This window comes from Hylaeus anthracinus, unplaced genomic scaffold (assembly GCF_026225885.1).
Source record: "Hylaeus anthracinus isolate JK02 unplaced genomic scaffold, UHH_iyHylAnth1.0_haploid 3, whole genome shotgun sequence".
NCBI lineage: Eukaryota > Metazoa > Arthropoda > Insecta > Hymenoptera > Colletidae > Hylaeus > Hylaeus anthracinus.
Window position 1 is genome coordinate 2518466 of NW_026535284.1, and position 15346 is coordinate 2533811.

At 36.0% G+C, this 15346-nt stretch overlaps 1 protein-coding gene and 1 long non-coding RNA gene across 3 annotated transcripts in view; one reads left to right on the forward strand and one right to left on the reverse strand.

The window, feature by feature from the left end:
* Positions 1-3808: 3808 nt before the first annotated feature.
* LOC128894326 (uncharacterized) lies at positions 3809-7910 on the reverse strand. Its single transcript, XR_008461514.1, has 3 exons — positions 7565-7910; positions 7305-7458; positions 3809-4544 (listed from the first exon to the last, which is right to left on the reverse strand). It is a non-coding gene; the product is annotated as an uncharacterized LOC128894326 (long non-coding RNA).
* Positions 7911-14068: 6158 nt separating this feature from the next.
* LOC128894264 (uncharacterized) overlaps positions 14069-15346 on the forward strand; it is a 302271-nt gene continuing 300993 nt past the window's right edge. For both annotated transcript variants that reach the window (XR_008461488.1, XM_054155918.1), the window contains exon 1: positions 14069-14519. The gene's annotated coding sequence lies outside the window, so the exon portion shown is untranslated. The remainder of the gene's footprint in view (positions 14520-15346) is intronic.

Sequence of the window (15346 nt, forward strand, 5' to 3'; positions counted from 1 at the left end):
ACCTAAATGTGCACAACCGCTCCCGAATCGCCAATCCTATACTCCGGGGAGCGATTAATACATTAAGTAATGCTGGCGCGGTAAGGGCTGAGTATTACCATCTTTAATTACGCATGCGTGACTTAACATTTCCGTTCTATGGATCGCGTGTAAACGTTACCTATACCTAACTCGATATATTCGTTTCTTCTCTCGTAATTATCTCTTTCAATTAAAGACCAATCTATTACTTCAATCTAATCTAAATATTCTAAATATCCATTTATTTACGCATTTGTTTTGCTACACCAAGTTTTTCTTACGAAATTGTTAAAAAAAAGTTTATTCTGTATACTCTATACGCATATTACAAGTTTCACCTTCTATAAATTATTTAACTATGTTCCACGAATTCGACTACCTTTGGGATTTTATATATAATGGTTCGATAAAAGAGCATTATTCTTGATTTTTTGGGGGTGGTAACTCACAGGATTGTTTGCACAAATCATTTATATTTGAGAAATAAAGTTTAAAAACAAATCGATTTTTGAAGGTACCACACCGGAATGACCCCTTAATTTATTAAATACGAACTCCAACTTAATGCTTTATTTTTCAAATTTCCCCCACCTCACATCCAAAAAAATATTTATTCCATAAATGCCTCCTTTTGTGCCAAATAATTCCATAAAATTATTGTTTTGATAGCTTCATCCCTACACGAGGTATTATTAAGCATTCTCCTTTAATCGAAATACCCTGCATAATTGTTAAAAATTAATCTCTCCTGTATGCCTCGATAAACACTCGATCAATAGCACGTAATCAGTGATAACCAAAGAAGCAATATCTACATTTATTGAATAGATTTTTATTTTTGGAAATTCTATTTTAATTACGATTATAATTAAATACGACCATTCTTCATTTTCGTTTCTTCTTTTCGCTTTCTCCTTTTCGCTTCCACGTAAAACAAGGAACGACTTTCGAGGCAAGCTCGTCTTTCGTTGCCGCTGTTTTTCTTTGCCCGCTTAATAAAGTCGGTCTGAAAATAGTAGGTTGCGCTGCACAGTTTCGCTCCTGCAATGAAAGCAACACTCATGGGAATGAAGTACTCATCGGAGAACTATCTTGTGAACTAGATGCCGTCAGCGAATCTTGTTACAACAAGAGTGCCGCGGGATACGTAATTGAGAGATATCGCGCGAGGAGCTTCTCTCGATCCACTTTAAATTTTTTGGCCCTCGCTACTCCGACTTTCTTGCGCCACTTGCTCCGCCTAACAGGATACGAGCCGTATGTTAATACACATATATGTGTGTACTTGTCCGTAAGGAATGCGATACCACTTTACACCGAGGACGCAGATTTTTACTTATTTATTTATACAGGATACACTCGGTACATAGTATGAACACTGTGAATTTTACTAAAGACGTTCCTGTCGGTGTACTTTAATTGATCGGTAGAATGATTTAATAGGGTGGTCAAAAGGAGTTCCTGTATTAGTCTAAACTAAACTAAGCTGACATTAACATTTGCATAATATTACTATGTGGGTCAAAAGCTGCACCTGTTTAGTCTCGAACAAGCTATTTTCGCTTATGTTTTAACTTTTTGCTTTATAGTCTACATATACACTGAGAAATAAAATGACCGCAACAAAAATTTTGATTAAAGTTTCACTCAACTTTAAATAATCATAACTCCGTGAAAAGTGACCGCATGAGACTTTCTTTCTTATTTAAAAGCTTGAAGTCTATACTTTGAACAGAATTTGTGATATTTTGATTTCCTCCTTCCTCCTTCCCGCCATCTCCTTTAAAATGAGGTGATGTTTTTTCTTAAAAAGTTTTCTTAAAAAGTTAATAACTCCCTCCAAAAAAATCGTAGAGACTTCACTTTTTTTTAATTTGTGCATAAAATTTTATACTTTGCGGCAATTTGTGTAAAGTTTGCGAGCAAAATTTATTGCACACCGTGGACAGCGTCAAAATGCGCAAACTTTTTAAGAAAAAACATCAGCTCATTTTAAAGGAGATGGCGGGAAGGAGAAAGGAGGAATTCAAAATATGACCAATCTGTTCAAAGTAGAGACTTCAAGCTTTGAAATAAAAAAGAATATTTATCTCACACGGTTAGTTTTCGCGGAGATATGATTATTTACAGTTGAGTAAGATGTTAATAAAAATTTTTGTTGCGCTAATTTTGTTGCTCAGTGTACTTGCAAGTCTTTCTGCATAATACGAATTCTAAATGGTATACCAAAACTGTCCACTCACATGACCATTAGCTGTTAATTAGCTCGAACTACATGATTAGTGTTCTGTCCGACGCTGACGATGTCGACGGTGTGGTGTTTAAACAACTCGCTTAACAGCGTAGCGCCTGCGTTATCGGATTAGTGTACTGTTACAGGCGAAAACAACACCCATGGGAAACTAGTCGAACTCGTCAGTGACCAGGGGTAAAGAGACCACTCGATGTTGGGGTCCCTTTGAATGCATGCAACACGGAATGATCCCGGAAATGGATCCCGTCACGCAGACCGGAAGCTGGACATCGCCGCGGCGGAGGATTGACATTAAATCCCATCGATCGTCCTTTGTCGAACATTCGCTGATCTTTGAGAAAAATCAATCACCTTTTTCCACAAGGCAAGCCACCTGACACCCTTACCTTGAATAAATTAACCTCTGTCTGGTATTTATTCTAGTATATGTAGACTCTAAGAGTATTGTTTAATCTTTAATTTTTATTAAGCTATTTAAACGTTTTTCGTAATAACTCGTGTCATATCTATCAATAAATATTAAAGATAGTTTGGCACTTATATACCATTGGACACCATAAGACAAACGTTGCAGGTAGGAGCATTAAAAATAATATTTTTATTCCATTTATTGTAGCTACGACCATTTAAAATAATTATTTTGTTGCATTTATTACGGTTAAGAGCATTTAAAACAATATTTTTATTGCATTTATTGCGCTTAGGTACTACATATTCTAATTCATGATGTAAAATGTATTAGTTTACATTTGTATGTACTTTTAAACAAATACTAAACGTATTGACATTCATGTCTGTGCTGTCAGTTTTGAATTCAATTAAAATTCAAAAATTAATCATAGAAAAACAAATTAAGAAATTTTCTGCAATGGTCGAAGTTCCTTTAATAATCAAAGTGACTAATTCAATGTATAAAAATCTAATTCATAATGCAAAATGTATTAATTTGTATTTATATATATTTTTATCCTAAAAGTATTAATACTTGTGTATGTACAATAAGTTTTTAATTTAATAAAATACAAATACAAATAAACGTTCTGCAGTCTAATTCACAGTGTGAAATGTATTAGTTTGGATTTATATCTACTTCTATACTAAAAGTATAAATATCCACGTATATAGTGTAAGTTTTTAATTCAATATAGAATATAGACCTATAGAAAAAAATTCAGAAAAGTTCCGCAATAAAAGAGGTTCCTGCAATAACCACAATGATCAATTCAGTGTGTAATAGCGTTACTTACGATTACTACATCCCTACTGGTATCCCAACCTTATTCGTTGTTTGGCAATTATCCTTCTCCCTGGTTTATACCGCGCAATGAAAGATGCTCTCATGCCACAATCGAAGCCCCACCGGTTCCGCATCTAAAATTCTACCCCACTCAAACACCTATATTCCACCATCCTCCAAAAGCTTGTTAAAATCAAAAAGAAGCAGGTTGGGTCTCCCCTTGTCACATCGCACAAAAAAGACGACAGTCTTGCTCAGTCGATACTCCCCTTTTACTCTTTAATCTTTTCATTCAATACAGAAGATTCGTGGAATCGCTCGAACGAGAAATTTACGCAATACCGTCGTACACCACCATTACCGTTTCATCTCACGATGGTCGACTTTTCATCCGAATGCTGACTATCGGGCGATTCCCGACGTTCAGCTTCCGCCCCAGTCCCGTAGTCTGGAATTTAAAGATCCCCAGAAACATTATTTTCAGGTCGTAACACTCGGTTACTGCGAGATTCGGTTTCGGGAGCGGCGAACAGGTTCGCCTTGCAAGGTGAGATGCGTGCTTCTCTCTCGGTTCTTTTCATTCTCCTCTGACTGCCAGTTTTCGTCCCGTGTGCACCAGTAGGCCTGTCTGCGTTCTCTATTCGCGGGCTCTGCGTGTGCAGGTGCACACGGTGGGCGTACGCGCCGTGCAACCTGGAGAGAATTGCACACGAAGGAAGAGGACTCGCCTGTGGGAAAGTAACGCAACACCATGAGACCCGTCGGGGCTGGACCGCCGCTGCCAAACTCCCATAGCCAGCGCACGCATGCCGTAGCCGTGCTCGTGGTGCTCGACGCCGTTCCCTGCGTACACGAGGATAAAGTGGCTGACCACCGTGGTTCCGTGATTTGCTCTCTGCCTTCGTTCTGGCCGAGTTCTCCTGTCGACCAGGGCGATCCTTCTGGCACGATTCACCTAGCCGGCGCATTATTTCTAGCATTCGATGTATAACCTGGCTTGGAAATTGTTATGTACCTGGGGAAGGAGTCTATCTGAAAAAATAAGAATGAAATTTGATTAACCTTTCTTTTTTTTTTTGGATCAGATACTTAACGTCGTGTCAATCGCTGAGTGGGTTATCAGCGACACAGTTGTAAATTTATAGTCTACTATAGAGTTTTTTTTTAGGTAGCGCAGTACGTTCTGGATCGACTTGATGTCCTTTAGGTTGTCTTCCAAGGTGTCGTTTATGCTGAACTGATGTTATTCTCTCAGGTAAGTTTCTTTATTTGTACTAAGTAGATTACATTATTGGCTGTAATACTTAGTACACTAAAGTGGAATAAAATTGTCGTCTTGTATCTACACTGTGGAACATATCTGTAGCACCATGTATATTTTGAATTTTTCAGTCTTTTCAGTGGAAATGAAAAAAGATAAATCATATGAGCTAAAAGGATATGATAAATAATGCGTTTAATATTAATCTTTTCAATGTTGCTCTTATGTGGGCAAATCCAAAGAACTCTTAAATTTGCAATTGAAAAAATAAATTTTTTTTTACGACACATTTTTAATATTTAGTACACACATTCATACTCTCAAGAGTCCCATCAAAAAAACAATTTTTACTCAATCAAAGTTGCTCTTGTAATTGTAAAAGAAGAACCCAAAAGTAAACGATGTAATACATATTGTTAAGGAAAACAAAAATTACTTTCTTATAATTCATTTTTTTTTACTGTGAATCTACATTCAGATAAAACTCAATTGATAGTATAAGAGAGTATATTGATAGATTATTTAAATCATAAGACTATCCCCACTACTCTATATATCACTTATCTTTTCAGAGTCCCAAATATGAGAAACCCAAAGGTACGAGCTTAGCTCCATTCCCAATCGGGTTAGTAAAATTAAGCAGCCATTTGAGTTTAATTCGACCATAAATAATAACGTTTCGTCTGTATTTGTTGAGACTTGAATGAGTTATAAAGTCAATAGAAAATAAAAATCATGTAAGAAATAGCAACCTTGTTCCTACCCATTTAGCTAGATCTAAAAATAAAAGGTTATTAAAGAGCCCCATAGGAAACGAAGAATTTATATAAGCAGGTGCTCAATGGCGCGTAGGAACACTGAACGACAGCGTGGGATGAGATACATTCTATCGTTATTGAGCCAACAAAAAACACGTGGAATAAATAATGTCATTTATTTAAAAATTTCAAAAGTTATCCCACGGTTGTTATGCCAAACGTTCCTTATCGAATAATTCACGATAAGCGATGATTAAATACCGTAGTATTACATCAACACTCTATACTCATATTACAAGGAGGTAAAGTTTGTTTATTTGTATATAGGAAGTAATTGCCGGAACTGCTGAACCGATTTAAAAAGTTTTTTTAGTAATAGAAAGCTACACTACCCCTGAGTGACATAAGCTATATTTTATTTTAGTAATAGAAAGCTACACTACCCCTGAGTGACATAAGCTATATTTTATTTTGATAAAAATACGTTTCCAATTTAAAATCTCAAAATTTGTAAGTCAAGTCGGAAGAAAAGTGCTGCTTGGCTACTTTATCGGCGTACACTGACCAAATGGTTGAATACACGTGAAAATAATGTAATACAGAAATAATGGTTATCAATGGATCTAAAGAAAAGTCAGCGACATGATATACCTAGCGTTTTAATCGACTTCGAAAAGGAGAAGGTTACTCAAATCGACATGTATATATATTTTTTTTATATTTAACCTACAATAACGTTTTTTGTGTTAAAAAAGGATTGATGGTTTGAAATGATTATGTGGTCGCATAGTTTGAAATAATGACAAATAAAAATAATTCACAGAGAAGTGAAATATAGGTCATTCGTTACACAACCAAATTCATCATTAACATTTACATTTAAAAATCTATCCCTACTCTACGCACAGTTAAATGCGTTCACCTGTTACGAAATACCTAACTACATACTTGCATAAACATTACAATAATCATTGTACCTACGGTAAATGAAGAATGCAATCACAAACGTGATACATGTAGAATAAGAATAGTATTCCACGCGGTTGAAACCGCAGGGCGCAGCTAGTAATTAATATATTTCGATATTAATTATCAGTCCATGGAATAGAAATAGAGTTCATTAATGAAAATATGAATAAACTGACTCTAGCTATGAATGCATTGCCATGTTGAATGGTGTATACTTAATTAATTCAGTTACGTATTATACGATCAAGTTAATTGTGTGATCGTAGCATCCCTAATAATAGTCCAATTTTTTAAATAAAATTCTGTGGAATTACATTGACTAAATCTAAAAATCATGTTACAAGTTCGCAGCCATCAGCTCGCTATTTCTTGCGACGAAGCATCGTGTGAACAACCTTTCGTCGCAAATAATACTGATTACCAGGTCTCACAAGAAAAGAAGGAAACAAAGTTCTTTCGATTTTTAGTAGAATATAACACGATGCATTTTTACGTAGGTAAAGTGGACTTCAAAAAAGTCTATACGCGTTCAAGGATTATTCCCTAAAAAAAAAATATGACGATTGACTTTTGACCGGTAAGTGATAAATATCCATTGACAAGTACAATATAATATAACCGTAAAAAGTAGACATATTATCAATTGATTGCCCTTCAGTCGCTATCGCTCGATTTCCCACGTAAAATTCAATGACGACCGAGAGTCGCATCTCGAGTGCAAAGAGTTGAATATTGCAACGGGCGAATAGGCAAGAAACAGTGTTCGAATCGCCGACAGATACTCGGAATGCCCACGATACGCACCCGTGCATGAAGTCAGCGAGCCGAGAGTTGCGTTGAGCAGGCCTTTTCGCATTGTCGGTTATGTGCTACACGTGCTTGAGACGTATCTGCCGATTGCAGCTGCAACTGCGGCGATCTGGCCGCCAGAGCTAATTGAATTTTCTCCTCGAGATCGCTGTGAACGAAGCCAGACCGTCATAGGTGGCAGAGGGATACTTCACAGGGGGCTCGTTGTTCGCGACAAAGGGCACGCGTATTGGATGAATTACATAGGTACCTACCACATATCGCGATATCACGCGTGGCTGAGATTTCACGACTTTAACGTTGCACAGTGTTTACTCGTCGTCGCGTCGCCGTCGGTTAGGGGGTTGAGATCGCTACGAGACTCTTTTGAATACGCCGCCATTCGAACCAGTCTGTTTTCCCCCGTTGGAAGGTCTTCGACCTCAACACACGGGTCATAAGATCGCAGTTAGCATAAGTACGTATTTTCCCAAGATCGTTTATTTTCCAAGATTTGGGAGTTCCTACATTCCTTCTTGAAATTTGGAAATTCTCTTTAATACCTCTATTTAACGAAAATAAAATAAATTCCCAAGATCTCGATGTAATTAAGGAGAAAAGACTGCCTAGGACGGTCCAAAAGAGGTGAACATTTGAGAATTTTTAATTTGTATTTAAGGTTAAATACAAAAATTGTGACACATGAGCCAGGAAACGTTCTTTCGAATACTCTTAAACCTTTTTACCAGAAAATTGTCCGTTTGTCCAAAAATAATTCTAAAATAAGCACCTCCCTCCTAGCAAAATAATGTTTTTCTCGTTGTAATGCAAGTTACAAATTATCATCTTTATTTAATAATTGAATCCAGTGGTTGCTCTGTTCAAAATAATCACAACACGTCCAAGTATTTTTAACATCATCTACTGAGTAATGTGTTCTTTTGGACAGTGCCAGTATCAATTTCACCGAGGCAATTTTACGGAAATCGGAAATGTCGAAACATGTTAAAACGTTTCCTCGAGAAACAGTAATGGAAATTTGTTAAACAAATCACAACCGGTGCAGCCAAAACAAGAAGAGAATGTTGCCAATTAATGGTATTTCGTTTGCTTGGTACTTTTAATGGCTCAGTTGAAAGAGAAAAGGAGCCGGATAAGTCGATTAAAATTTCAAGAACGAACGTAATTTGCAGTTCGTAGATCAGACATCTATTCCGATTACGGTTGCAGGCTCGCCCCGTGAAAGGTATCACTTTCAAAGATCCTGTTTGATACATTTCTAATGGCTGCGCCTGCATTGTTGCCCGTGTCGAACTTCGAATTACTTTAGAACTCCACGATACCCATGGAGATCCTATCCAGGTAGAGGGATAGGTCTTCCATCGACCTTTTCGTCAATCAACCCTGTCTATCCGAGTATCCCCCAGCAAGTGCTTTCGATTTAGTTCTTTAGTCGTGTTGTGTATCATTTCCTACCTTTTTTATATGCCTTCACGTTTGAATAAGGGGTGGAATTATTAATAGAATTTCTCTCTATTCATGTATTCAGGCGCTTCGGTGATTTGGTAAGATTTCTAACGAATCTAAAGCGTGAACGTTTCGTCATAAGAAAAATTAACACATTCGCGACCGCTGACGTGAATTCACGTCACTTCAAATTCTATTCCTGGTTATGACAAAATTATGAAAATCTTTTCATTTTATATATTACATATTTACAACATTAATATTTCAAAACACATTTTGTAATTTTTATCTTCGCTCTAGCGATACAAATTTGCGATGTCCAGCTTCAGAATTTTATTATTAGGTGAACTGGAAAGTAATGTCGTTTTTGCAATTTTAAATATTTGTTTATCATTCATCAGCTCATTGATTTTTATCAATCTGGCATTGAAAATTTTGCACATCTGATGGCAAAGGCTACTGATAATGAGAGCAATTTCATAATTGATTAAAAATAGAAATTTATTAAAAATTTGTTTGAATTTAATGTAAAAGAAACGACATTACTTTCCAGTCTACCTATTATTTTCGTCAGTACTCAGTAAAATATCTGCCGGTCGCGAATGTGTTAATGAAAAGATTATCAGTTGCAAGGAAAAAATTGTTCTCGTTGCTTCCGGAATGAAAGCTAACGCATAACTTTCGTTTATCATCTGCTTAATGTATTCTATTTGTATCGCGTTTAATCTGGATCGTATCTGGAGCACTAGAAAAGCGAAACATCTTTCTTTTGTAAATTAAAGTGATCAACTTTCAAGCGATCCCAGGGGGTTATTCCACTTTCATGATAGAATCGAAATTCCTTTTGTTATATGTCCATACGTTTAGTTCACCTGCAATATCGCAGACAGTATACAAATTATACAGTGCTAGTAATAGTAATATAGATAAGCAAATTGATCTCTATAGCTCGACGTTAGCCAATTTTTGTTAAATTGGCTGTTTCTGTTTCTTTCAATAAATAGGTAACATTTTTAACCGACTTCGAAAAGGAGTTACTCAACCTGACATATATATATCGTGAAATTTAAACATTTTATTAAGTTACCCCCTGTTTTATAATTTTGTGAGTTATTGAAAAATCCTACTTTAAACTATAGTCGTATGTATGTAATTGAAGAAAATTTTTTATTTATTGATTTCAAATGTATGCTATAGTCACGGATCTGTTAACTAAGTACCAACATTTTTTATTCAAATGCTCATCTGCGCATTCTGTCGAACATAAAACTTCATGTTGGCGTTTTGAGACCAGTTTCTGTTTGCTTAAGTGTTCACTCAAACATAATAAAAGTTTGAAAACAATTCATCCTGCATCTTCTTTAAAAACAATTTCTGAAATTTCTCTATCCGGCGTTGATATCATGTTGTACTCTTTTGAGAATGTGTAGATTCACTTGTTTACTTTAAAGAAAACTCGAAAATTTCGTAATTCTCAACGCTTTAACTCATAGCGCTCACAGTTCCCCTCTCCTGTAACGCGTCTCGTTAAATAAATTGGAGATATACTCCCACGTAAATCTTACGTTTTCCTTCAGACAGTCGTCAGCCCTTCTTGCACGAAGGAACGATCGACGCCCATACGTTCGCGTTGCGAGCGATCACGTAGGAAGCAATCCTTTCGTTTCTTTTTCCTTCGTCGTCGACAGGTATAGGCGCATAAATAAAATATCGCCACCTCCGCGGGAACGACGAAATTTCTGTGTCCATGATAGGTCGTCATCGCGGTCGTTTCGATGCGCACGAGTCGCGGCTATCGCGTAGGTAGGTGTTTATCGGACACTGTAACATGCTTTGGTTATTGTAGCACACTTTTTAAAACTTTTTCAGTCGCAGAACTTCTTTTATCTCACGATCTATCTACGGAACATTTTTCTACTTTTTTACTCATGTTCTCCTGACAATCTGTATCTTAAAATGAAAAACGGATAGAGTAACCTGTACCATTTAAGTGTAGGGAAAAATGTAGTCGATATCTTCATTACCTTCTAAGAAAGCAGCTTGTAACACCTTATATGGGACAGCCTGTATATGTATACACTACTGGTCACTAATAATCAATATACCACGATATTTGCAGTATTTTGTCGAAGAAGGACGGAAGTAAAAAGCTATTTTATAATAAATTCATATTTATTGAAATGGAGTAGTAATATTTTAATTCATTGGGAGGGTTTCAAAACAATTAAATCGACGATTTACTCAAATTTTTCTTTCATTAAATTATTCGCCCTTAGCATAACATACTCGAGACCTTCTAGCTACCAATTTTTCAAAAATTTCAGCTTTGACTGTCCATTTCTCTTACAGTATATTCCACGAATGATTTTTATTCATAATTCGTTCTTCTCGAGCCCATTTGTCAAGATAAACCCATAAGGAATGTTGTGGGCTCCCGTTGTGGGGATCATATACTGTTCTGTTGTGAACCTCGTTATCTGACAAGTTATATATATCCAGTATTTTACGATAACTATGCTGATATGATACAAATGAGTGCAGACATCCCTTACAATAGAAGCTCAACTCATTTATGTACGGCAACCGTTAATTACGTTCTTCTTACTTTGAAGAAGTTATGGCTGTGGTGGTGTATTGTAATTAATAGCCGGTGGTGTACTTTTTAATTTAATTCGAGTATTAATTCAAGTCGATTAACATTACACGAAGCGACTAAAGGATTAACAGTCTTTCTTCGAGGGTTCGATTAGAATCCATTGTTCCGTCCGCTGCAAGTCTCGTTTGGAGCATCACGAGCCACGGGGTAATGATTGCTTGTATACACGGTTCACATCAGCTACAATCCTTCCCCAGGCGATTCTCCCGTACGTGGAATAACTAATAACAAAATTAAATCGGTGTACATATGTATTTTATCACTATGCACTTTGTTTTTTAGGTGTCTCAAAAGTCACGTGTCACATTCATTAGTAGGTGGGACTTGTTCTTCCTCCAATATTGTAATTTACTCGCTTGGGATGCTACTTGCCGCGTTCACGGAATTTCAATTATCATTTAAATCATTCTGTCAGCGAATGAATTACTTCTGTTTTGGGAAAAAGAGAGTCTCAAAAATAAATCTAACATGCTACGGGACAGTTTAGATTTATCTGTCGTGGCGGATACGGGATAACTCTAATACCGAAACCGGTTGGAATTGCTTTTATTGAGTTAAATAGAGAACGTTGCAGTATATATTTTACTTTTATGTAATTGGATCAAATTCGTTCGATGCCAGTACATGTTCTAAATATGTACGTTATCACGGTTATTTACTGTGATATAGGAATCAGTGGCATAATTTGTCATTAGTTATTAATGAAAAATTAATTAATACAATTTAATTTCTTATAAGTTATAAATCCCCATGAAATGATGCGATGTATATTCTTTTAGAAGTTTCTGTAACATACTGTTACTATTGAAACTGCTTCTATAACCTATTGTATCGTTAACAAGAAATTTTTTCTTCCCTAATTCTGTTGAATTTTATTTTAGATAAGTTTCAACAATGGGAGAATTAAATTACTCATCCTTTATCTTAGTTTTATCATGGTTTTCTGCATTAAAATGAATTCATAGTGTATTAATTCATATATCATAAGTTAATTACGTTCATCATAATACTATCTACACAATGCTAAAAAGAAATTTTCTTTTTTCTTTGTTGTACCTTATCTCTCATGAATCTCAACGGAATAAAGAACTATATTTATTTAACTTTATTATTATCTGTGATATAGATATTTCATTTATAAAATATTTATAAGTATTTATAAATAAAGTCGTATAGAATTATATATCTGCGATAAAATGAATTTATAAAACATTATAAATGGCTCGAGTCTTCTTCATAAAAGTCATAATAGATGTTCTACAAATTACAACGGTAATATACTTTTTAAACTTTTTGGTTTATATAGTGATTATCAATAGATTGTAGTCGCTAAATATTGTGAAGTTCTCCTATATTGCGAACTGCTTTTATTTATATCATACAAAGAAGAAATACTAAATTTGACGATATATAACAGTGAGAAAAATATACAATTTTTATTTTTCAATCAAAAAGTTGGAACCACCGATAATTTTCTGTTAAAAAGTAGAAATCACGAAGCGAAAATGTAATTTACTTTCTCAAAATTTAATTGAAAAATATTACTCATTCAATGAGTGATAAGCAGTTTTTTTCCAACGTAGCACAATTTTAAAAAAAGACTCGAAATCGATCAGATCCGAAAATGATGTATGTGCCATTTTGTCAAAAAATCAACTTCCTCGTAGTCATATCTGATAAATTTGTATCGCTTTTTAAGTGCCAACCAACCTTGAAAATGAAAAAAAAAAATAGAAATAAGATGGCAAGTTTATACTGTAAAGGGTTTTAATACTTTTAATATCTGTGTACAGTATTCTCGTCACATTTGTACTGTATAATAAAAGGTATACTTTTGTAACAAAAAATCATGCGTTTAAGAAATATTTATTGTATACAACATGTTTAAAAATTAATGCAGAATAAAATGAATACAATTTTCTAAAATTTTTACGATTAACAAGATATATCATTTAAGTTCCAAAAAGTCCCACGTTGTAAGAAATCGGAATGTGTCCTACACAAAATAACAAATAAAAACGATAATAGTAATAATAATAATAATATTAACAACAATAATATCGGTATATACTTTTTCCTTTATCCTATCTGCTTCTTAACATTACTAAATTACTGAGCCCGCATTTCATGTCAATATTTCTTATAATTTAAAAGTTATGGAGAAACAGTGCATACTTTTCGGATCGGCACCACTGTACGACTGGTTATGAAAATCTTTTTATTTTATACACTGCATATTTAAAACAGTAAAATTTCAAAACATATTTAGTAATTTTTATCTTCGCCCTAACGATACAAATACGTGATGTGCAGCTTCAGAATTTTATTATTTTCGTCACTACTTGGTATTAGAAACGTAAAATATCTGCCGGTCGAGAACGTGTAAATGATTCGAATAACCAACAGTTTTTAATTCTGCCTTTTCTTTTGGATCTTCCGCGGACATACTTACGACCTCGGCGTACGGAGTTTCGCGTCGCGCGCCGCCCCCGCGCAAACACACCGAAACTCGCTCAAACATTCACCAAGCGTTCCGACGAGTCTCGTGCACTCCCCAGGAAGGTCGTTTTCTTTCCTCAGCGGCCGGGCGTAGCTGGCTTACTACGCCAACGTTACTCCTCGACTCACGCGTTCGCGTCGCGTCAGTTGTAGCGTAGCGCTCGTGGTGTGCGGTACACGGTATAGCTCGCTGGTGATTTCAACGCTCGTAGAGACGCGCTGTTCAACTCGTCAAGCACCGTACGGGATTGTCGTTGATCATCCGTCGCGTTCGAAGGAAAAATCTTCGTCGAGAATCAAAACCAACGAGTAAAACTGACTCGAGTTTTCGCGGAATTTGAGGGACTGTCTCCGACTCGCGAGTGCTACGTCCTCTTCTCGAGGACCGAATTAGAGGATCCTGCGAGGTGGAGACTAAACGACAGTGACTCTACATACAACCAGTGGTCCGTTTGAACATTTCTCAAGGATTTACCCCGTCAGTGTCTAACAGTGCAATCGGATGCGCTCAATGCCGCTTGTTCGCCAACTGTAAACATGATTCCCGCGCATTGACGTTACGCATCGAACCGCGAGTGCGGGCTGCACTCAGCTGTGAATTCGTAAAAGTGAGTATCTTAAATCGTGGAGGATCATTGTTATCAATGCATTCTTTTCGGTCTGGGTCTGATTCACGTGGCATCAGTAACGAGACAAAAGTTTATTCGAATATGTAGCGATTTATTCGATCGTACATTTGTGTTTTCATTTGTGCATTGTGAGACGTATTAACCCATTATTCGAGTTTGAATTTTTGTTTTTCTTGGGTTTAAAGTCTCATCGATTACAAAGGTTGTTAGCAACTGTAAGATAGAAGTCTTTACTCTTTGAGGCTAGCTACGTCAAAAACCTATCTTTTGATTAACTTTTCATGCATGGCGGGATATATCTTAACCCACTGCAAACAATTGAAATTACTAATGATTATATAGTTTAGAACTTTAATTAAAATTGTTCGTGCAACTGGCTATAAACTAATCCTAAATGTTAAATAAGAGAAAACAGAAATTTATACAAAACACATTATGGTAAGCTGTTGAGACGTTTGGACTGGCGAGATGTTGAGTAATTATTATTACTGGGAAGAGTACGATTAACGGTGTGGGAATAGTTACCTTTTCTCTGTACGCTTCCTCATTACGAAGATATTCAACAATCGGAGCACGTAGACTTTTAGATGCACGTCGAACGTCCGGCGCACTTCGCGAATGTTTAAGGATCGAGCTTCTGGCATGCAGCTGCGCTGTATTTAGGTGTTTATGCCATTCCGAAAGAGCTCTCTTTACTTTCCTGTGCGGATTCATTCTGATTTCGCTTTAGTTTAGGTTTCGAAGTGGTGAAATTCCTATCTTATACAAATTCTCTATCCATTGTAAACAAACTGTTTATTTACTAC